Source organism: Magallana gigas, chromosome 1, assembly GCF_963853765.1.
Source record: "Magallana gigas chromosome 1, xbMagGiga1.1, whole genome shotgun sequence".
Classification (NCBI taxonomy): Eukaryota; Metazoa; Mollusca; class Bivalvia; order Ostreida; family Ostreidae; genus Magallana; species Magallana gigas.
In genome coordinates, this window is record NC_088853.1 from 598,030 (window position 1) to 621,644 (window position 23,615).

General features: G+C 35.8%; 1 protein-coding gene and 1 long non-coding RNA gene across 2 annotated transcripts in view; one reads left to right on the top strand and one right to left on the bottom strand.

Annotated features, from left to right (window-relative positions):
* LOC136272936 (uncharacterized) overlaps nucleotides 1–23,615 on the top strand; it is a 160,346-nt gene that overhangs the window by 68,517 nt on the left and 68,214 nt on the right. The gene's annotated exons all lie outside the window — the stretch shown is intronic.
* The window catches only part of LOC136269689 (uncharacterized), a 96,310-nt gene that overhangs the window by 14,992 nt on the left and 57,703 nt on the right, over nucleotides 1–23,615 (bottom strand). The gene's annotated exons all lie outside the window — the stretch shown is intronic.

Below are 23,615 nucleotides of genomic sequence, written 5' to 3' on the forward strand. Positions count from 1 at the left end.
CACATTAAGTATACGAAAAATGACATCACAATGTACTGGCGAGAAATGGTACTCGGCGAGAACTGGCCACACGCCAGTAGCCCTAAGTATAGATATTCTTACATGTAACACATGTTTTTAAGTGACAATAACTTTTTTCTATATTTTTTTTTGTAATCCAGGTAAGTGATTAAGACATTGATAACACCTGACCCCATTTCTTACATGTTATACATGTTTAAGGACGGCGACGCAATTCATTTCCACAGTAGATTTTTTATTTAAATTTGTATATAATATGTTAATCAGTTAATGACGAGTGAAAATCAATTTAAAAATTTTTATATTATCATCGACTTCCTTTCCTTACTGGGGGCATTTCAAAATTTGGGACTAAGGGTACGAACATTCTCAGATATAAAAGAATTAAGTAATAGGAATTTTCTGGGGTGTGGGAAAAATGTAGGTCATCGAGATTGTGGTAACGTTATATTTCTTACTGAAATCATTGATCACTTATATCTACCGGTACATACAGCTGTTGGATTGCAACAACTTACCCCCTCCTCCCTTACCTGAACTAAGTTACAACAGTTTTTTTTCTTGAAAACTTTACATATACATGAATGACATGATTTCCGGGTAGCCATTTTATTTCAATATGTAACGTTACATAGGCCTAGTTGATTTTTAAAACTATCGCGTTGTGGTGTTCGTGGAACCATTTCCAGTACGAGCTACCTAGTAGCCATGACGTCAGATTGCGGGAATCTGCTCGTGAAGGCTATTCTAGAAGCTGGCAGCTACGAGACAAGATGTATAGGTGAGTTCGGGGCAACCCACGGTTATTAATATAGATAGTGTTAGGTAGATAAACACCATAGCGTTTTATCTCACAGATATATTGTCACTGGCATGGTATATTGAAGAAGTAGACTACATTGTAGAATCTATGATATGACAAACCTTTTGTTTCACGGGGAACAATTATCTAAACCAATAGAAATAAACTTTCCTTTCCTCTTCGGAGTCTTCCCTTTGTCTATCGTCTGTTCGACATACGTCACAGCGATGCTTAGTCGCCACCCAACAATTTCGACCCCAAGTCGTTTCGGTCCCAGATAATGAATATACCGGTTTTCAAGAAAACGCTGTTCGAATATTTAGTTTTTAATGTATTAATCGGTCAACTTAGTTTTCATTATTACTTAATTTAATCTTTATATTACTTAACGTATATATTCTCAAAGTATAGTTAAACATATTTTTTAAAAGGGGAGGGGGGGGGGGGGGGTCTGTGTCTGAACAAACGACTTAGATTTACATGTATAATTAAAAAAAATGTCAACATTGAGGAAACAGGCACATAGCATCGTTTTTGAAAGTGGGAGGGGGCAAAACTTATCCAAATCATCTTGACAAGCAAAAAAAAAAAAAATTAAAGGTTACTTTCCAAAACCCTGAACATCCTAATCCGTGGTTGGGGGGGGGGGGGTACCTTTAACTTTAAGTTCACTGGTTTAATTTTTGACAGGGTCCCATATAAGTGTGGGGGGGGGGGGGGGTGCAACTCCATGTTAATTCAATTGTTTGTATGTAAATTTAAGATAACAAATGTTTGCGCAAAAAAGTGGGAGGGGGGAGCACCCCCCCCCTTTGATGTTATGTGCCTGGGAAAGATGTTTCTACATTTCTATATACACATTTCGCAGAAACGTTGGCGAGAACAACTCAAGTGTATCTACTGGTCAGTTTTATTATATGTGCTTTCTTTTATTAATTCATGTCAAATTTCATTATTCGTTTGTGAAATAACAAGTTTTAGTCTTTTGGCCGGCAATCCTACTACCTCTAGCATTGCTGCCCAGTCACGATGACGACACCGGAAATCGTGTTTATTTCAGCAGCAAAATCATCGCACTTGTTGAACTGAAGACAAGCACATGACAAAATGCCATGGATATTCGGTACACGCACTTTTACACAAAATAAAATTATAAATGAAATCAGATTATAAACGGAAAAACCTGGATGACATTTTAATTTACAAATATTAAGTACAACTCAAACTGCCATTATACACTATCTATATAAGAAACGTCATCATTCATTAAACATATATACGGAAAATCACCAAGACTGGGCGATGAATATTCATAAAAAAATTGTCTTGTTTAAATTCCTAGAAAGTTTTCCTATGTTACAAAGGATACACACCAATAGAGATCATTGATAGAATGGTGAACAAGTTAAGGTGTTTTAATTAACTAATCTAATTAATTTAATCGATTAATATATTTGAATATATATGGTACTGAAAATGAGGGGGGTGTCCTTGAAACAAATAATCGACATCATTCTATTTAAGGAAAATTTGTAGGTTTCAAAATAAAATGAATTGGCCTACTGTATGTTTTGTGTCAAGAACAAATGAATGCACGGAAATGACGGAGCTAGATTTTTTTCAGGAAGGTGGGGAGGTATTTTGTTTGGCGGTTTTTGGTAGCTTTGCTATACTAATTTAATAAGTTATTTTTATTTTTAATTTTAAGACTTTGGGTCTGAAACACCATGCCCCCTCCGCTTGTACATTGAACCGTGAATGAAAGGCTTTGCATTAACCGAGGAATTCTGTTAAAAGTAAAGCGAAAATCAAGTTCTCAAACAGTGATTCTCAGCTATATATAGCTGTCACTGACAACGTTCTAATTCTTGATTTGTACACATTGAATAAAATATTTGAGTAATACGTGCATTTCACGTACAAAAAAATCCGGGCGTTAGGCCTATAACTTTTTGTATAAAAATAAATATCCTATACCTAATAATACACGCCCTTGTTTAATTATGACACAAATTGTTAACGTCATGTGCCTGTGAATAAGATGCAGATATTGATTGATATTTTCTAATTATGTTGTACTTTAACTATGCACGCCTTCAATTTAAGACCTATGTGAATTCTTGACTTTGAGCTGTAGAGGTCCTTTATCGTGCCAGCGCCTACTAATGTCACTAACCACCATACAAACAAAGATATGCTTGAAGGTTTAAAGGGGTAGGGTTACCCCCATGTTCTCAGTATATTTTTCATTAAAATTTACATCTAAAAAAATAAATTCCAACGGAAATCCCCCCCTTACACACACACTGTTCTCAAAGTATGCAGAAATTACAGGTAACAGTTATAAGGGTACCAGGTTTTAGGAGTTCAAAAATCGGCGCAGTGTTTTGCAAATCTAAAATGTGCAAGTCTTTAATTTAAACAGTCACACAAGATAATACCATATTACCGGCATATATTGACACCCTTACTATGTATTTTACCAATAAACATCGTATTCTACATTTACTCAACCCCCTCCCCTGCCAACCCCCCCCCCCCCAACCCCCACCCCACCCCACCCCCGCGCTTCTGAAACATGAGGAGGAAAACGCACACGGCAGATTTGTGAAAATTTGTTATCATTTTGTAATGTGACGTTTGATTGAACATCCGTATAAAAATCACACGTGTACCTTATATACTGGGTTCTTATTTAATGAACGCGCTGACTATAGTTTTTTTATTGTTGCTTATTTTTAAATTGACTCTGTAATCCTCTCTATATTTTTACCTTCACAGTCTCAAACCGCCAATGTTCTCCTTTAAAATACAAATATTATTATAAGAATCAAATCGTCACGTGTCAATGTTTCTTATATTTTATAACCAAGACATTTAACTATTGAGTCACAATACAAAAGACTTTTAACATCAATGTGTGCAATGCGTAGAATCAAACAAATCTAAGTCTACGATCTCTCTGACAATGACAATTAACAATGGCTGACCGACACGAACGATTGTGTGATAGGAACAAGAGCTGTCTTTGTAACAAGCTGTTTTATTGAACTGATTTTGCGATTTTGTGACGACGAGCTTGGCTTTTAAATCAATTAATAAAGGATAATATTACAATTTAGATATTTCTATGTTTAAAAAACAGACCTCATTGTCTTTATTGTACTAGTTGTCACAACAATATTAATTATTCAATGTGCTTTAATTATGGTTAATAACATTAATTGACATTTAAAAATTATAACGCCAATGCAGCGTAACTTGTACTTTGCTAAAAAGAGTGCAGCGTGGATTAACTATATTTATTTTACCATTACCGGCCAATAAGGACTGTAGATTGCCGGTAAAAAGGCGCTATGTATTACCGGTAAATAGAGGCTGTACATTACCGGTAAATTGAGACTGTACATTACCGGTAACTAGAGGCTGTACATTACCGGTAAATAGAGGCTATACATTACCGGCCAATAGAGGCTATACATTACCGGCCAATAGAGGCTCTACATTACCGGCCAATAGAGGCTCTTCATTACCGGCCAATAGAGGCTCTACATTACCGGCCAATAGGGGCCGTACATTATCAGGCAGTAATTTTATTACCAGTAATACAGTCGTAATTTTGATTTAATCCTGTAAAATATAAGATGTTTTATTCCAAGGGAACATGTTTATATAAAGGGTATCACTTCCCTACATTACGTATTGAATTGTTGTAGACTTAGAAAACATGTTTACATATAGGAAATCACTGCTCCACAGTATATACTGAATTGTTGTAGACACAGGGAACATGTTTACATATATAGAAACACTACTCTACAGTATATACTGAATTGTTGTAGACACAGGGAACATGTTTACATATATAGAATCACTGCTCTACAGTACGTACTGAGTTGTTGTAGACACAGGGAACATGTTTACATATAGGGAAACATTACTTACAGTACGGACTGAATTGTTGTAGACACAGGGAACATGTTTACATATAGGGAAACATTACTTACAGTACAGCCTGAATTGTTGTAGACTGGTTTAACTGAGTAAGAAATAAACACTCTCAATAAACGCTTAGACTATTATCTGCAGTCTTATAGGCAAAAGTATGTAAGAATGAGAAACTGTACATGTCTTACCTTTTTATAGCATTCCTCAAATAATTTACACCTCTTGATATCACGTTTTTAAAGAACTGTCCTAAAGGTATGACTACTTTAACGTGTTGAAACTAAGCGAGGCGGAGAACATAATGTGATTTTCTTTAATATGCCTCATACATATATTGCGAGCCGTTTTATTCAGAGCGAACCGTCATTGTTTTGTATGAGATTTAGACACTCTAAAACAGTATATAATGAATGGGGATTTAAAGGTATTTCAACAATACACGTACCATGGACCTAGATGTATTAATGCTGATATGGGGATGAGACAACAATTTTTACACACACAGATCTATTCAGTCAGAAAAATAGATCCTAAAACTTACTGTGAATTAAAAATCCTAGCGTTGAATGCTGCCAACACAAATAAAATCCTACACAGTTAATGTCCGGTATATACAAAGTGCGAGATTACAACGTGACTGATTAAGTGTTTAAATATTGTCTTCTTTGACTTACAAGGACCAACCTCTTACCAGATTAGTGAAATGTTTTCAGAACCAACCACAATATGAGTGTTATTGTGACAATCTTATTTAGTGTTGTATGGTGACAAGCTCCTGTCTGTTGTTGTTAGTGTATGTGGTATATCCTACTGTCTGTTGTATGGTGACACAACTTCTGTCAGTTGTTGTTCACGTTTAAAGTATATCCCACTGTATGTTGTATGGTGACACAGCTTTTGCCTGTTGTTGTTAATGTATAAGGTATATCCCACTGTATGTTGTATTGTGACACAGCTTCTGTCTGTTGTTGTTAACGTTTAAAGTATATCCCACTGTGTGTTGTATGGTGACAAGCTCCTGTCTGTTGTTGTTAGTGTATGTGGTATATCCTACTGTCTGTTGTATGGTGACACAGCTTGTTAGGAATGTATAAGGTATATCCTACTGTGTGTTGTATGGTGACAGCTCTTGTCTGTTGTTGTTTATTTATAAGGCATATCCTACTGTTTGTTGTATGGTGACACAATGTAGCGAGGCACGCATTTTTGTTGAAAGAGTTACCTCCCTTAGTTGTATTGATTACTTAATTAAATGCTTGTTATTTATCTCCAATCATTGGTATATTATTGATTCTTTACAATAATAATCATTGTATATAAATAGTTGGATAAAAAGATAACTGACGTTTTTGCATAATAAAGGCAGTAGTATTTTTTAAATATGGCATGGATGAAACTAAACACCCATTAATTGTGTAGAGCGGTTTATCTTTATAAGGCTCTTCTATCTGCGATTTGGAGGGATTGACTGCGTGGTTATACCCTGTGTGTGTCTCTGTGAAACCCTTGTTGGCGGTGCTCTCTGCGGTCTAAGTGGTGAACACTGATAGCGGTTACGTTCTCGACGGAGACAGAGGTGTTGGCATCATCTATAGTTAGCTACAGCTCGGCAGAGAATTAGAAAAGTTGAACACATAGTGGGTTTCAGAAAAGAGAAATGCTGGCATCTTCTCTGAGATATCGGGCTCTTGCAGGTGTTGGTATCCTCGGTTGAGCATTTTGGCTACGAGAAGTGTTGGTATCCTCTGTAGGGAACTGCGGTATATGAGGTGTTCAAACCTCTGTCGTTTAGACCTGGTAGTAGCGCAGATACCCTGGTAACTGTGAAGTAACCTGGTAAAGAGTCACCAGGTAGCCCGAAGACCGTGTGCTGGGGCATTTAGTTTGGATCGCTTAGTTAGAGACATTGGTTTGGGTCACTGGTCTAAGACACCCAATTGAGAAGTTAAGACAGTGCTCGGTTTCATCCATAGCCTGGTCAAGGGAGACCACGATTTTGTACATACGTTGAGTCTATCTGCTTTGTTTTCCCAGGTCTTATTCTACGCAGGCCCTATTTCCACAGTGACGTCAGACAGATAGTCTACCCCCTGCACGTTACAACATCTCATCTCTGTTGTTGTTAAAGCTGATATGAATTCATTAAAGTATTTGGTCGTTACATTAGTTTCAATCACTTCTCAGCTGCCACTGGGGTAGGTACACTGGTTTAGAAAGCTTCGGTCGGTTGATATATGATCGAAGCATTCAGGTGACACAGACTTCTAAACATCTTAATGCATTATCTAAACATTACAAGAATATGTTTGTAAAAAGAAATAAAGGAAACTTCAATCAGTTGAACATACAGGAGGGTTTATTCTTTAAACGAATTTCCAAGGTATTCGTATCTTTCACATGTACAAACACGTGTATTGCTCTGCTTCGCGTGCACATCGAATACGAGTGACGTTCATGCACATTGCATAACATCAACACCATATTGAAGATCCCGGCCGCACTACATCCAATACAGTAGATTAGGATAATAAATCAAAGAAAGTAAAGATATATCTTTACTTTTATCAGTTCATAAAAAACGCCCTTGTTTTCCAAAGTCCATGCTGTCACTGCACAATCTGCGACGGATTATGATTTGCGCATGTGCAATGGTATAACAGTACGACGCAGGAAAACGTTCCACAATGATCGAAGAATTATGAAGAATGTGTGCCTGGGTTTCAGTCTGTTTTGTTTCATCCTATATCTGATATTGCTTACCAGTGCACTGGGTATCATATCATTTTCTTCAAAACGCACTTCTTAAACTCAATATTTACATTTTCAACTGTCTTTGTTTGTTATAACATTACGAATCAATTTTGAAGCCTATCACCCAATAAATTCATAAAAAACCGATAACAAAAAAAGGCGTGTCTTATAGCATGACCGAAACACAATATTGGCTGTACTGTGTAGTAATACATAGCATGTGCTACATGTAAAAAAATATTGGATTTGACCACGCCCCGAATTAAATTATCACATCGCTATACTAAAAGAATGGTTCCTTATTCCTTAATTCGGTCCAATGAAACGTGTTCGTGTGAATGAAATACCTGAATACGGTGAAGCATGAATAGCGCTCTCGGCCTTATATATAGAGATATAGAGGGCGTGTAGCGATAAGCATATAGAATGCGTGATTGAGTATAACGATATATGTGTTAAAGTGTGTGATTGCATGTAACTGCATATGCGTTTAAGTGTCACATAACACATGTTATGTGATTGCATATAACGGTATGTGTGTTTAAGTGTGTGATTGTGTGACAGTGTCTGAATTAAAGTGCGTGATTGTGTGAAACGGTACAGTGCTGCCATCATGAAAATTGACAAGGAAAGGATAGGATATGATGCAGGATGCACAATACATGATTATGAGTGTAACGTGCAAGGGGGTCACTGCCTGTGATCCCCCGCAGGCCCGTACCCGAGATAGAATCGGATAGCCCTGATTGCTGCCAATATTTACCAATGCAGACTTTAATCACCGCTCCTGCACACATATAGGGACTCACCGTTACGCAGGAAGGGATGACCACACACATACGCAACTCAACAGGTACCACAGTTAACGCTAGCAGGGATGACCGCACACTTGCGCCAACAGCTCAATCTAACACAAGCAGGGAGTGCCGCACACTTGCGCTAGAAAGGCCAGAACACCAGCAGGGATGACCATACACTAGTGCTCCGCCGCAACCACCACCATCACATGCAGGGATCACCGCACACTTGTAATAATGCGATACAGAGCAGGGATGACCGCTACTCGGTATCGTAGGTTAAATCACACGTTGATTAGAAAGAGCAGGGATGTCCACACATTCAATATAGCCGTATTTATTCAAGTTTAACCCCAAACCTTCTCTAAAACGCTATAGACACTGTCCGTATATATGCGCCGGCCTAAAATAAATTGAAGTATTTAAAAATTGGAAATCAAAAATAAACACACTAATCCGATATATTCTAAAACTACTTATGCAAAACACCTTATTTACATATACTATTTATTATTTTATAAAAATAATCATCACAATAATTGGTTAACAGTGGATGCATTAATTAATAGAATCAAGAATCAATAAATCAAAGGGGAATAACTCTAACCAAAAATACATTGAAAAGCTGGCCGCTTCATGTGTAAGGGTATATGTGTTAAAGTGCGTGATTGTGTGTAACAGTATACACTACGGCCAACGCGGGTCCCGTATTTTCCCGCGACACCGTGAAGGTGTTTTAATCCTTTCCGCGATACACCGTCGCGGTATTGACATCGCGGTGATCGCGGGCCACGATTTTACCGCGATGGTGTAAGACACCGTAACAGGTGTGTTATCTGTATCATTGATTAAACCGAGAAGAAGAAAAAAGTGCTGTTTTAATTATTGTTAGAATTAAGATTTAAATATTATAATAGAAGAAAAATTAATTTTCTTCGAATTGTTTTTAACACAAAGTTCTAGAAAACTATTGCTGCATGTATTTTGTTAATATTGTATAAGAGTCCCAAACATAGCAATGCATTACACAAATTATGCATATACGTGAACTTAAAAATTAGTAATATTGAAAAGTATTATTTTTGCATATGATGAATTGAAAATATGCCACAGATTTAGAGAAGACAAATATTGCGCGATGTACTATAATTATAAGGTCGCTACAGTAGGCATCAACTCAACTTGTATGTTTTCCCCTAAATCTGACTCTTATTTAACTCATTAAAAATTTCCCAGTTTCTCTCTCTCTCTCTCTCTCTCTCTCTCTCTCTCTCTCTCTCTCTCTCTCTCTCTCTCGTTTAAAAAAAATAAGATTTTATGTACATCTATGTAAATTATCTTAAGACGATCGGTGTTTACTTTAGTTTAGGCAGCGGGATGGTCAATCATGGAACAATTATCACCTTGCAGGACAAGTGTCACCTGAAGAAACATCCCGTTATACGGGTCCCGCATCTAACGCCTTGGGCCATTTAAATGACCAAGTAGGTGTTAAAATCAGGTAACACTTGCATATACCGGCCACTTCGGGGTATCGAGAGTAAAAACACAAAACAATAGATAATGAATAACGGGATTGCAGTTTGACTTCGAGGGATCAAGGATTTTGAGAGATCAAGAGAGTAGATTTCCTGAGTAATATTGGGGGACATTTTGGACCGGAGTCTCACTTCGACCGATCGAAGTTCGAGCCATCAAGGGTTACATGTAACGTATTTATGCATGTAGCCGTTTTCAGAAAAAAAGTAAAATATTATTGATTAAGGATTTTGGTATATGGCATGCAATAACGCGTTATTATATATGTGGTAGATCGGGATTTCGTTTCTATTTATAATTATTAGTATCCCGATCCCGATGTGATTTATTCTATTACTTTGGTAACGCCCACTTTATACGTTAACCAATAACTTTAATGACATTTGTCTATTGTTCTGTCCTATATATAAACCCATGTAAGTACTAGTCCTTATTTGACGAGGGAGACAGTTGGTTTCGCTAGGTACTTTTCTCCTGAGTCCCGGCCCGTCTCGTCTGTCTATTTAAGGTCCCTGTTAACGTTAAAGGTAGGTTTTAGGGTTGGGGGATTTTAAGTATATGCTATTGCCTTGTGTTCTTATTTTGTTATAATAAATTTATAAAGGGTTGCTAATCTTGGTTTTCATTTACTTTGAGTTTGGTTTATATTATATCTGGTTTATCTATAGTGAGAGTAAAGTCGTTTTCATACCTTACTTATAATTTAGTAAAGTTTAATTCTTAATGTAGAGGTCAAATTCAGTCACAAAACAAAAATAAACACAACGCGAAGTACTGATAAAAACCTATACGGCACTGACCTGCTACATATACAATGTACATGAAGGCGACAATAAATATCATACGCGCTTTAGGTAGACCGCCTATATTTGAACACAAAATAATGCATAATTCAAACAGGTCCATTGAAATTCAGTCATCCCTGTGTTTCCGGGTTGTTAACTATTACACAACACTTCGATCCTGTCTGTGACAGCACCCGTACTCCGACGTGCCGTGAGAAATCGTATCAAATGTCGAGACTCTCTCTCTCTCTCTCTCTCTCTCTCTCTCTCTCTCTCTCTCTCTCTCTCTCTCTCTCTCTCTCTCCAAATTATTAATATTTTATGTGAACTGTTAAAGTAGAACCTGTTGCAATAATGGCATTCTAATTGAAGTGCACATAAGAGCAAATGTTTTGTTACGGGCGTTTTCAGAAATATATGTATCATACCAGGGACGAATATATAAAAGTCCATGATCATATGTGCTTTCTGTCTATACTGTAAAAAGATAAAATAATGCATGATTCAGACAGGTATATAGAAAATCACAAGTACAGCACAATTTATAGAAAAGCTATCACTGTGTTTATGGGTGAGTTTAACTATAACATAACACAGCACCCGTGCTCCGACCACGTGCCGTGAAAAATCTTATCAAATGTTGAGTGAGACTCTCTCTCTCTCTCTCTCTCTCTCTCTCTCTCTCCAAAGTCAAAATAAATAAAATTCTAAGAAATTTGAAAAATAAAACTTTCTTTATTTTAACATGGCTAAAGGAATTAATAATATACCACATATCGCGTAAAGAAGTTTTTTTTCCATTTAATCACACAAACACACATCGTATACTCATATGATTCCTATAATGATTTTATAAATTTTATATGCATTTAAACAATCACATTTTACCATTTTAAAAAGTACGAATACTAGTATGTGTATATAACATTATTAACCGATTAGCCTTGGTTATAATCAGTTTGTTAACTGTATTTCAATCGAGTGTAAAGTATATCATTAAAAGGTAATTTTATGGATGTATTCTATAAACATTGTGTTATGAGTACGCAGATTAATTTCTTTGAATTTAAATTGAAAAACAAATTTTCATTTCTTTGAAATTAAATTATTCTATAAAGAAAGTTTCGCTGTTTGTAAGAACAAACTATATACTTTAATTTAGCGGACCCCAAGTCACACTAATTGCTACAGGTCACCCACCCCGACGGCAACCACCCAAATTCTGTATACACATACTGTATAGTATTATATAAATAGTGCCTGTTTGGGAGGGTAACAGTTGAAATTGACACCCCGAGAAAACCATTGTCAACCGACGCGAAGCGACGCGAAGCGGAGGTTGACAATGGTTTTCGAGGGGTGTCAATTTCAACTGTTATCCTCCCAAACAGGCACTATTTATTTTGTTATACTGAATGTCTTAATTTTAAGAAAATTTTACTGCTTTTATTTTGGAATAACGTGAATTCTACGCGCATAATTTTCGCGCATGTAACATTTTTTAATGTTACCTGTTGCTAAGTGCGTTGCTAACGCTGAGGGTAATAGAAAATATTATTAACTGCGTCTTAACCAATGAGATTTCAGTATTTAACATAAAAGTATAACAATACGTAATGTTACGCAATTCCCCTTTCTCTTCTGTTGGTGAACTGACACTGCGAAATTTTAACGTATGATGGATACTCCAGAATATATGAATATTCATATCTTAAATCCCGGGTTTTGAACGACCAACATAAATATTGGGCGACCCACTAAACATTATACTTTTGCTAGATCGGATAGAAAAGTCATGTGGGAGATAGTCGGAGTGCCCGGAGAAAACCCACGTGTCCAAGCGGGCAACCAGCATATCCATTCAACCAATGTCCATCACGGGGATTGAACTCTGGTCGCAGCGGTGATAAGCGAGTGCACTTTAAAACATTTTAGATTTACACGTACTTTGTTATTCATGAAACGAATTCTTTAAACGTATTTAAGAGAGAAATGGTCAAGTATAAGGCCTGTTTTATAGGTAAAACTTAATTACGAAAGATTGTAAATGAAACGCTAATTAGTATCCCATTTCTCAAGGCCAAATAAGATATTTTGATGAAATGTTTATTATATTATTATATTATTAATCAAATTAATTGATAACCAAGAATTGTCAGCGATGAATGTGCCAAAATTAATTTATATGTAACGTTATCGAGTATACAAAATAGTATACACAATTCTGTATTAGCATAATTACACGTTCCCTTTTATTTCTCCCACTTTTTAAAAAAAAACAATGAACTCCATTTATAAAATAAAGGATATGTCCTGTATGAGAAGAAATTGGGGGAGGTAACTCGCGTTAAAAACAAGAACAGTTTTCACCTGGGACTGGTTTCACAGTACCGCGACGGTGTGGACAAGGTGAGAAGCTGTACCGCGAGGATGCGCGGTTTTACCTGAGTTAACTTTGCTAAACCGTGATCAATTTCACACCACAAGGACTCGCGGTAAATATGCAAACCGCGTTGGCCGTAGAGTATATATGTGTTAAAGTGTGTGATTGTGTGTAACGGTATATGTGTTAAAGTTTGTGATACTGTGTAACAGAGACACTTTTTGCCTCTGCTTGGGTTTGAACCCAGGTCTTCTGGCACGCCAGTCCAGCACTCAACCGATCGAGCTAAAGGGTTCACCCACTAGCAACAGCTAGTAGGAATGCCATATACTTGACTCAGTATATTCAATTCAATTCAATTTCTTTATTGCAAAGACATACGTCTTATAGCACTTACATGTATAAATGTGAACAATACATGAATAAATAATAATAATAATGGACGGTCAGTCCTTACAAATCTATAGAATAATTTGTATTTGGAGAATGAAATAACACATATATTATATATATATTGATAGTAATAACAATTGAAATCAGCAAATGACACTTGATATAGTCAAACCATTCTGAGTGTGAGGGCTTTGTAAATGAATTTTCCTAAATTACACAATTCTTTAATATTGTTAACACTTAATAACTGTATTAATTTGTACATGGATGGTTTACACCAGTAATACTTTTTTACAAGCTTTGATCGTAATGCTAAGTACATTGGACATACAAGTATAAAATGATATTCGTCTTCAATGTCTGTTATACAAGTTTTACAAAATCTTTTGTCTCTTGGTATATTTTTATGTCGACCTGTTTCAATGAGCAAATTATGTGAGGACAACCTCATTTTGGAAATACATTTTTTATACAACCTTGGTATTGATTTTTCTAAATAGTATTGTAAGCAAAAATTATCAACTAAGTGCTTGTAAATAAAACATTTTGTTTCTATTTGCATCTTGCCATGCAGCGTTTGAATAAAGTTGTCTTTAAGTCTTTTCTGAATAATTGGTAAACAAATACGACTGTTTAAATTATTTTGACCATTCCACATGTAGCCAAGTCCCAGATTATATAATTGGTCCTTAATAAATTTTGCCCAGCTTTGATAATTTTGCTTTTCGTTTTCACAAATACAATATGACCAGCCATAAGCAGCTCTTAATATACAATTTTCTGTCTGTAATAATTTAAACCAGAACTTAAACATTCGATATATACGAATAAGATATAAGGGTAGACGCCCAGTCTCGAAATATAACATAGTTGTATTAGTATTTTTCCGGACACCAAGCACAAAGCGTAAAAACTCAAGGTGGACCTTTTCAATATCTTGTCCCTTGTGGGAACCCCAAACTTCACATCCATAATTTAAAATGCTACACACATAGGTATCAAAAACAGAAAACAAAGTACAATGGTTTAAATAAAGCTGATTAATTGTTGATTTGAGAGCAAATATGGCTTTGCGACCTTGTGCCGCTAATTGTTTTTGAGTGGTAAAAAATTTACCGTTATAATTGAACATAACACCTAGATAAACAAAATGGTCCACAATTTCTAAATTTTCACCATTATAAAGCCATTTCTCGTTGGTGCGGTAATTCCCACCATTTCTAAAAATAACCACTTTAGTTTTAGATACATTTACATCAAGGTTCCATTCATTTGTATAGAACTGTAAAATATTCAACATGCTCTGTAGCTCATCAATTGATTCAGAAAACAATACCATATCATCAGCATACATAAGAAGATAAAGACTTAGCAATTGCAGGTCAGTGGGGGCAGTCCCTTTTCCTATAAATTCATTTTCAAGATCATTAACATATAATACAAACAACATGGGAGACAACACTTCTCCTTGTAAAAGACCAACATGATTTTCAAAGAAATTAGAAATATGACCAGAAGATTTAACACACGTTCTAATTCTGGAATACATTGAACGAATTACTTCAAGTAACTTTCCCTGTATACCATAATACTTTAATTTTCTGTACAATTTCTCCCTATTGATAGAGTCAAAGGCCTTCTTATAATCAACAAAACAACAATAAAACCGTTTTTTAGTTTGCAGCGCTTGTGAAACCAGGCAATGAAGTGCAAAAATTGCTTCTGTAGTACCTAACATAGGTTGAAAACCAAACTGTGCATCTGTGACAATACTATTGGAAGATGCCCATAATATAAGTCTACGGTTCAATATTGAGGTAAACAATTTACAAAAGCAGCTGATAAGACTTATGCCTCGGTAATTGTTGGGGTCATCTGGGTCACCCTTTTTGAAAACAGGAACAATAACTGCATCTGACCATTGTGTAGGAAAATAACCGGATGATAATATACGATTAAAAATACTATGTAAACATGGCATAAGTATACCCTTGAATTCTATAAAATATTCATTCAAAATATAATCAAGACCATGTGATTTGTCTCTTTTGAGATTGTCTATAGCATCTGATATTTCTTTTACAGTAATTTCAGTGTCTAATTCTTCAAACACGGTAGTTCCAGTGTCCACCGGGGGATCGTTATCTGTATCGGTAGTAAATGTAGATAAATCTTCAAAATGTTTTCGGAATAGGTCCAGTTCAATTGATGTATGTTTAGGTTTTCTTTTCCGGAAATGTTTGTAGAATATTTTTGGGTTGTCTTTACGGAGATGATCAAGAAGGTTGCCTTCTTTTCGTAAATACTGGCGTTTAAGTTTTGCTTCTGAACGTTTGTAATTCCTCTTAGCTTCGATTAAGTTCAAATGGTTAACTCTGCTTTTTGTATTATTAAAACGAGTGAGTGCTGATCGATATATCCTGTACTCTTTTCGGAGATCTTCATTAAACCAAGGTTTGTCAGGTGACTTCACACATGAATGAGGTCTCGCTCCACCTGAGTTTTGAACTGGGTTTGGATACCTTTTGTTTATTTCGAAAAAGGGTCGCATAAGGTCACTCAGGCGTGATGTAAACAAATCGACCGATTCGTCAATACTAGACTGGGAATCACACAGGGTATTCTGGAAACATGCCACAAGGTCATCAGAATTCTCTATTAAAGCTGACTGGGCTTGATGAATCATGTCCTGGTTCCAGACGAATTTCGAAGACAATTGGTTTTCACTTTCATTAAGCACAGTTGAATTGCTAATAATTTCTATTTTAGACTTCAGTCTGACATGAAGAGGTGCATGGTCAGAGTACATAGTAAAATTTGCTACAATGAACTGATCAATTTTTGAAAATACATCAGGTGTAGTTATAACATAATCCACAACGCTCATGCCCCTTGGGCCAACAAATGTATAATCTTTATCCATACCCAAATTATGACGCCCATTTAAAATTCTTAAACCACTACTTTTACATAATGATAATAACTTGTTACCCAAATCATTGATGACCATGTCAGGATTAGTTCTACTTTGAAGACGTGTGTCTAAACCATAAAATAAAACTTCACTTAAATCTCTCAAAACATCATCATGTAGTATATCATACATTATAAAATCATTTGCATTTGCAGTTCTTGCATTAGTGTCACCAATCAACATCACTTTTCCAAAAGTCAAATATTTAACAATTTGGTTTTCTAGCTCACTAAATATATCACAATCATAAGCTTGGTAAAAAGTTGAACTGCTTGGTGGTATATACACACATGCTAAATACAAATCTTCAGAACTATCTAATAGACATTTATCAAGCTTAAGCCATATTATAGTGTCACACATATTTTCAAGAAAAGATACATAATGCTTAAGTTTTTCACGAATTAGAATAACACAACCACCTCCTTGTTTTGATTTTGAGCGCATTCTTGGAAAAACAAAGCTATGAAATCCTTCCACGTCAATTGAGAAATTATTTTCTATCCAACATTCCGTAAGGAGAACGATGTCATATGAGAGAATGTAACACTGGAATTTTTTATCACTGAATTTACTGGCAAAACCCCCGTTTATGTTCCAGCTGATTATCTTCACGAAATCATCCTCCGATTGCCCCTAAGCTTCACCTCTGTCGTTTCCAGCGTCCTCTGTAAGTATGTCCGCAGGCTCGTCATCCTCGGGATCGTCTCTGCCAGCCTCTGTGTTAATGGTGTTTCCTGTCTCTCCCATGTATAGTTTGCCGTCAATGAATAGTTTGTCGTATTTCAATACAGCCCTTCTATTTTCCTCCAATGCTTTTCTCAATATAGGCATTAAAGCCTTTCGTTTCTCAACGATTTCTTTAGGAAATTGTTCTCGTATGTTGTACTGCTTGTTTTTGAGCTTGTATCCAGATGTCCTGACACTTTCCCTGACCCTGAAGTTCGAGAATTTCACAACAATAGGCCTTGTTTTGTTGTACTGGAATCGTCCAATCCTATGGGCACGCTCGATATTATCTTTAATGTCAACAATGTTCAGTTCTGCTTCACAGAACTCGTTGATCAGATTTGCACAGTTCTCCTTTCCACTGCCGCGGTATTCTGCGAGTCCGAAAAAAAGCAAATTATCCCTCATACTTCTTGCCTGCAGATCTGTAATTTGGCCTTGTAATTGTTTATTCGCTAACTTGAGTTCTCTGATTTCCTTAACTGTTTCCTCAACGTCTCCTTTTAGGCTAGTCTGAGATTTCTTGATTTCCCCCATCGAGTTCCCCAAGTTACCAGTAAACTTCTCTAGATTACCAACTCTAGTCTGTATATTTTCAATGCGATCGCACAATGTCGTCAAATCTGAACTTACTTTGTCAATTTTCGACATTTTGGCGTCAAGTTCTCCGATTCGAATCATTAGTTGATCCACCCATGCTGGTTGCGCAGTGTTCGAATGTGCGGGCGGTGGTGTATTTTTGAACGTGCCGACTTGCCCGCCATTGGCTCCCCTCCCTGTTTTGGCTAACTTACTGTCCGGTTTTGGTGTCGAACCATCCGAAGATAACCGTCTCTTGCTATCCTTATTATCCTCCGACATTATGGGACATGCACAACGACTTTTGTAACACACAAACACAGATATATCCCCATAAAATAAGAAATAAATCTCCTCTCAAAAACTCTGACCGTCCATTCTTAACGCATGCGCATAAACACATGTTATGTGTCAAAGTGTGTGATTGTGTGTAATGGTATATGTGTTAAAGTGCAGGAGTGTGTGTAACGGTGTATGTTTAAAGTGCTTGGTTTTGTGTAACGGTATATGCCTTCAATAGCACGATTGTGTACAATGATGTGTGTGTTAAAATGTTTGATTTATTGTGTGTAACAGTTTATGCTTGAAAGTGCGTGATTGCGTAAAACTATATGTGTTAAAGTGTGTGATTTGGTATAACGGTTTATGAGTTAAAGTGTGTGGTAATGTGTAACGGTATATGTGTGAGAGTGTGTGTACATGTGTGTTAAAATGCATGATTGTGTGTAATGGTATATGTGTGAGAGTGTGTGATTATGTGTGACGGTATGCTTTAAAGTATGTGATGGTGTGTGAGGGTGTGTGTGTTCGAGTATGTGATTGCGTGTAACGGTATGCGTTTTAAAGGGTGTGACTGGGTGTAACGGCATATGTGTTCAAGTACCTGATTGTGTGTAACGGTATATGTCTTAAATTAATAGTGTGTGATTGCGTGTAGCGGTGTATGCTTTAAGGTGTTTGATTGCGTGTAACAATAGATGAGATGCAAGTGCGTGATTGTATGTAAAAGTATTACTATATGCGTAAAAGTACCTGATTGCGTATAACAGTGTATGCATTAAAGTGGGTGATTGCCTGTGACGGTAAAAACGTATCAGTTCCTCATTCCGTGTAACATTATGTGTTAATGAGCATGACTGCGAGGTAACATTATTCACGTGTAGTAAATACAACTGCGGTAACAGTACATCTATCAAAGTGTGTGATTGCCGGAAGAAGATACATCTATTAAGGTTTGTACCGGTATTTTTTGAGTGAGATTGATATAATATATAAATAGTGCCTGTTTGGGAGGGTAACAGTTGAAATTGACACCCCGAGAAAACCATTGTCAACCGACGCGAAGCGGAGGCTGACAATGGTTTTCTCTGGGTGTCGATTTCAATTATTATACTCCCAACAGGCACTATTTATTTTGCTATACTGAATGTCTTAATTTTTAAGAAAATTTTACTGCTTTTATATAATAATAATAATAATAACTAGAGCAGAGCTCGTGGCAAAGCCACGAGTAGGTCTTCCTTTGTTGCTGCGGGTTGAAAATATATGTGATATGGTGTCAAACGATTATAATGACTAAACTTTCAGTTCTGCTTTTGTTATAAAAACGTGTTGTGATTGAAAACCTCTATATAAAACGTGTTTTGAAAAAGAAAGGAAGAAAATGTTTAAGAAAAACTATTTGTCGAACACAGTTTGTGTAATCGTTTCAAAAATTCTTCAAAAAATGAGATGTCTAATGGCGAGTTAAATTTTCAAAGGGTAGCAAGCATTGTTATAAACAGTATGTACTCATGATTCATGTCAGGAATTGTATTTTTTTTTAAAACCGAACCCGCCTACAAAACACGTAACTTTTTCTCTAAGATAACTTCTTTATTTAAATCTTTCTAAATTTCTGAAGACTATGTGCAAGTTTAGAATTATTACGTGTTGACAAAATTTAGTATTAAGTCAAAATTGATGGCTTTTCTGAACTTTTCTACAGGGAAATGTGTGTCGTCTGATATTATCAAATGATACGAGTAGACTTGGACATTCAAAATAATATATAATCAGCTAAAAAAAAGATAAGCGGAAGAATTTATGCAAAAGCGAGCATCTAAATTTTACACCAGATGGTGCTGTTTCATAGAGACACCGCTATGTAACGTGAATTAAATAACCTTATTTACAGAAATGAATATTACTTTTCTCGACAATGTAATCATATGAAAAATCCTTATTTTTATGTCAGTGGGTTGACTAATTAGATTGAAAAAAAACTTCAATTGCGCTTGCGTAAATTGGAATTCTGGGAAGGAATTAGACAGTCCGTGTTAGAGAAATTCGAAGAAGTTATGAAACTAGTTAGTTTTTAGATCAAACTGCGCATTGATGTATTAAAGGACTTTCATGGGTATCGTCTGCCCACGGTCCGTAATCCGTATGTGCAGTCATACATTGTATGTACATCGGATATTCATTGTTCAGCTAAAATTAGTATTCCACTGGCTGTAGCTAACCTTGTAAGTAAATTAAGTTGCATTACAACCTCATGATACACAACTTCAATTTAAAGTTTTTTTTTTATCAATTTTCATACAATTAGCAATAAATAAAATCCCCAATAACGCACATCTACTTTACTTAAGTGTAACTTTGAGAAGCGCATATATTTTTGGGAGGCAGATATGTCGCTATATTATAGTCTGCAAGTCAAGTGAATTATCATGGTCTTTCAAAGAAATAGGAAATATGTCGACACTTGCAGTACTTTGATGAATTCTATGGCGATCGACTGCATTGCATAATGTAGTCGTATTTCCCAAGAACAAAATGTCCTTTGACTTCAAACTTTTAATTATAATACATTATGAATTATTCTGTTCATAACTATAGAAGTTTAGCGTGTTTAACAGGTTAATTTATTAGCCACATTCTCAGGTTACGATTTCACATCTTCAATATGAAGATGATTGACTTCGAATAATAGTCTTATTGTTTATAAAAGCACCCTTCCAACTGTTACTCAATTACATATGTTCTGAGAAGCGACACAAGATTTTCGGTCGCACGTGGCGATTGAATTAACACAGACTGACCGAATAAACAAACGAGTGGGAAAACGATACACGTTGAGGAGAAAATGTTACACATAAGGAGAAGTCACCAAAAATGATTTTCGACAGATCTGGATATCTTTTCGCCAACTTAAAAAAAATCCAGCGCGAGCACTTGTCAGCGGGGCGGGAGGAGGGGGGGGGGGGCGCAGCAAACGAACAACCATGTAGAAAAAACTACAGAGTGATTAATATGTGGCCGATAGAATCTAATCTTAATTTGTTTAAAACTCATGTGAATATTCTTTAAAATAATCATCAAATGCCTCAATTCAGGACAATTCAGGACATTCTTTTATCGTGCTAGCACCTACCGCAAACATGTAACATGGGACTTTGATTATAATTTGATTTGATTTGATTTTTAAACTACCTTGTACGCTATCGTATAATTAAATCAATGCTTAATCAACTGTACAAGTAAAATAAATTTATCTTTTCCCCTTAAACCTATAATAGTTGAAAACATAATAAAATATAGTTCTGTCCGTGCAAAATATGAAACATGAACGCGTGATAAGGTACATGTAGAATAACACGAGCCGACCGCGGATCATTGTCCACTCGCTTTGGATCTCCTCGGCCAAGTGCGAGGGATGATCATCTTTTAATATTTGTGTGTGTGGGGGGGGGGGTTAAAATGTTTTTAGATATACAAACCAACCATTAATTTATGTCTGACGATGTTTCCGATTTGGAATAATATCGTTCATTGATATTCACTTACACTCAAATTTTTAATAAAATGAATACAAGATGGACAAACTTTTATAACATAAATAAAACAGTTCTTGTATTTACGGCTATATAAACTCAAACACGTTCATATTCATCAAGTGTGCGTCGCGGTGTGCGAATCTTATGTATTAGATAACCGCTTATCGCTAGCTATTGCAGCCGTGGCTGATCACCTCGGCCGTGGACGAAGGATAGATTACGTAAAGGTACAACGCACAGACACGCACAGCTCAGAACCCAGGAAGATTTGAGAAGTTTGCAGTATAATGACCATATTCTATCAAATAGAATTTCTTTATTTTAAACTTGAAACCCACAATTGATATATGTCACATATTGCTTTAGATTGAGAATGACATTGCTTTTATTAATTAACTGAACGATTTCTTAATCGACACCTAATCGTTTAGTCCATAAACTTTTATGTGTAATCAAAACTAAAACAATTCTTGAGTTTGCGGCTAAATAAACTCATATATGAGAGACGCACTCTCGTGTATTAGATAACCGCTGACCGCTAGGTAGCCCAGCCGCGACCATGGTGACCGATTTTTTCGGCCGCGGGCGAGGGAGAGTTTCGTTAACTTGGCCAAATTGCCGCGAGTACTGGTCAACACGTATTACTTTTTACCCTCATATTATGCAATACCCGAACACAAAAACAGTCTTATCAGATCAATTAAGTCACAAACAACATTTTTTGCAGCGACGCCGATATCGAAAAATTTACCGTTTTAGAGTTATGAAGCAAAGACTTTTAAGGAATCTAGACCCCCCATTTTAGGGGCTAGCCCCTTTTTTATGGTATCAAATGAAAGCTCTTGATATTTTGCACAACTTTTGTTCTTTATGTGTTTTGAAAAAATTTACAACTAAAAAGTTATTGAGCAAAGATATAAGCAAAATTTAACATTTTTTGAAACATAAATTTCGATGTAATTTTTTAAGAAGTAAACGTGGGTTAATCAAACATGTAAAACTAGGAGGACAACGTTCAAGATGTCTACTTTAAAGATTTGTAAATTAAAACTACTTGCTACGGATCAACTCGGAGCCTTTGCAGGTACACGAGACCCACTAAAAAAATATTCAAAGGGGAATAACTCAAAACCGGAAGTAGCGATTGCAAAATATTTTGTGATATAGTAAGCAATTGTCATTTCCAATAAACCCTGAAAATTTGAATAAAATCTAATGACAAACAAGCGAGATATTACAGTTTAAAGAAACGTCTAGAAGAAAAAGAAGAAGAAAAATAACTAGAGCAAAGCTCGTTGCAAAGCAACGAGTGGGTCTTCCGTTAATGTCGGAAGTAAAGCTAGAAGTTCCTGTAAGAAGCAGAGCTCTTAAATCAATAACAATAGTAACTAAAATAAAAATAAATATGAAAAAATCGAATCATTATTGGTACAACTTAAGAAAATCCGAATTATTTTTAGTACGAATTAACAAAAACCTTTATGATTATAAGAACGACTTAACAAAAAAAATCCGAATGTGTGTTCAAGTACGACTTAAAAATTATTTTTGGTACGAGTTCATTTACTTTGAACATTTTGCTATTTTTTAACCAAGGACGCGGAAACAAAATTTCCGGAAAAATTTAATTTTTAAAATTGAAAAACATGAATATTAAGAAAATTGGTTTAGCTTCCGGTTTTGACAGGAAATGTCCGAATTTATCCTAGCCTTATGTCACAAGCTACATGCTAGATTTCTTGTTTACATCTCATTCTGGATTTCATTCACCATTGCAATAGCTATCAAGGTATATTCAATGAAAGACATAACAAATCAGGCTGAAACTAGGCACACATATAATTTTTGCTGTTCTTAATCAGGTCGGGTACACTACCTTACATTGAAAGCAAATTAAATGTGACAATATTTACATAAAAGAGGCTCTCTAATCTATTGAATGAGTCGCAAAGCATGACGTTCTACAATGTGTTTACTTTTCAACACATTCACTTGGTTTGTGGCTGTTTTATACACAATATTTAATAGCTTGCCTGAAAATTCGTACAAGTTGATTTTTACTTTAAAAGGTAAAAAGGGAAATATTACGTACTGTA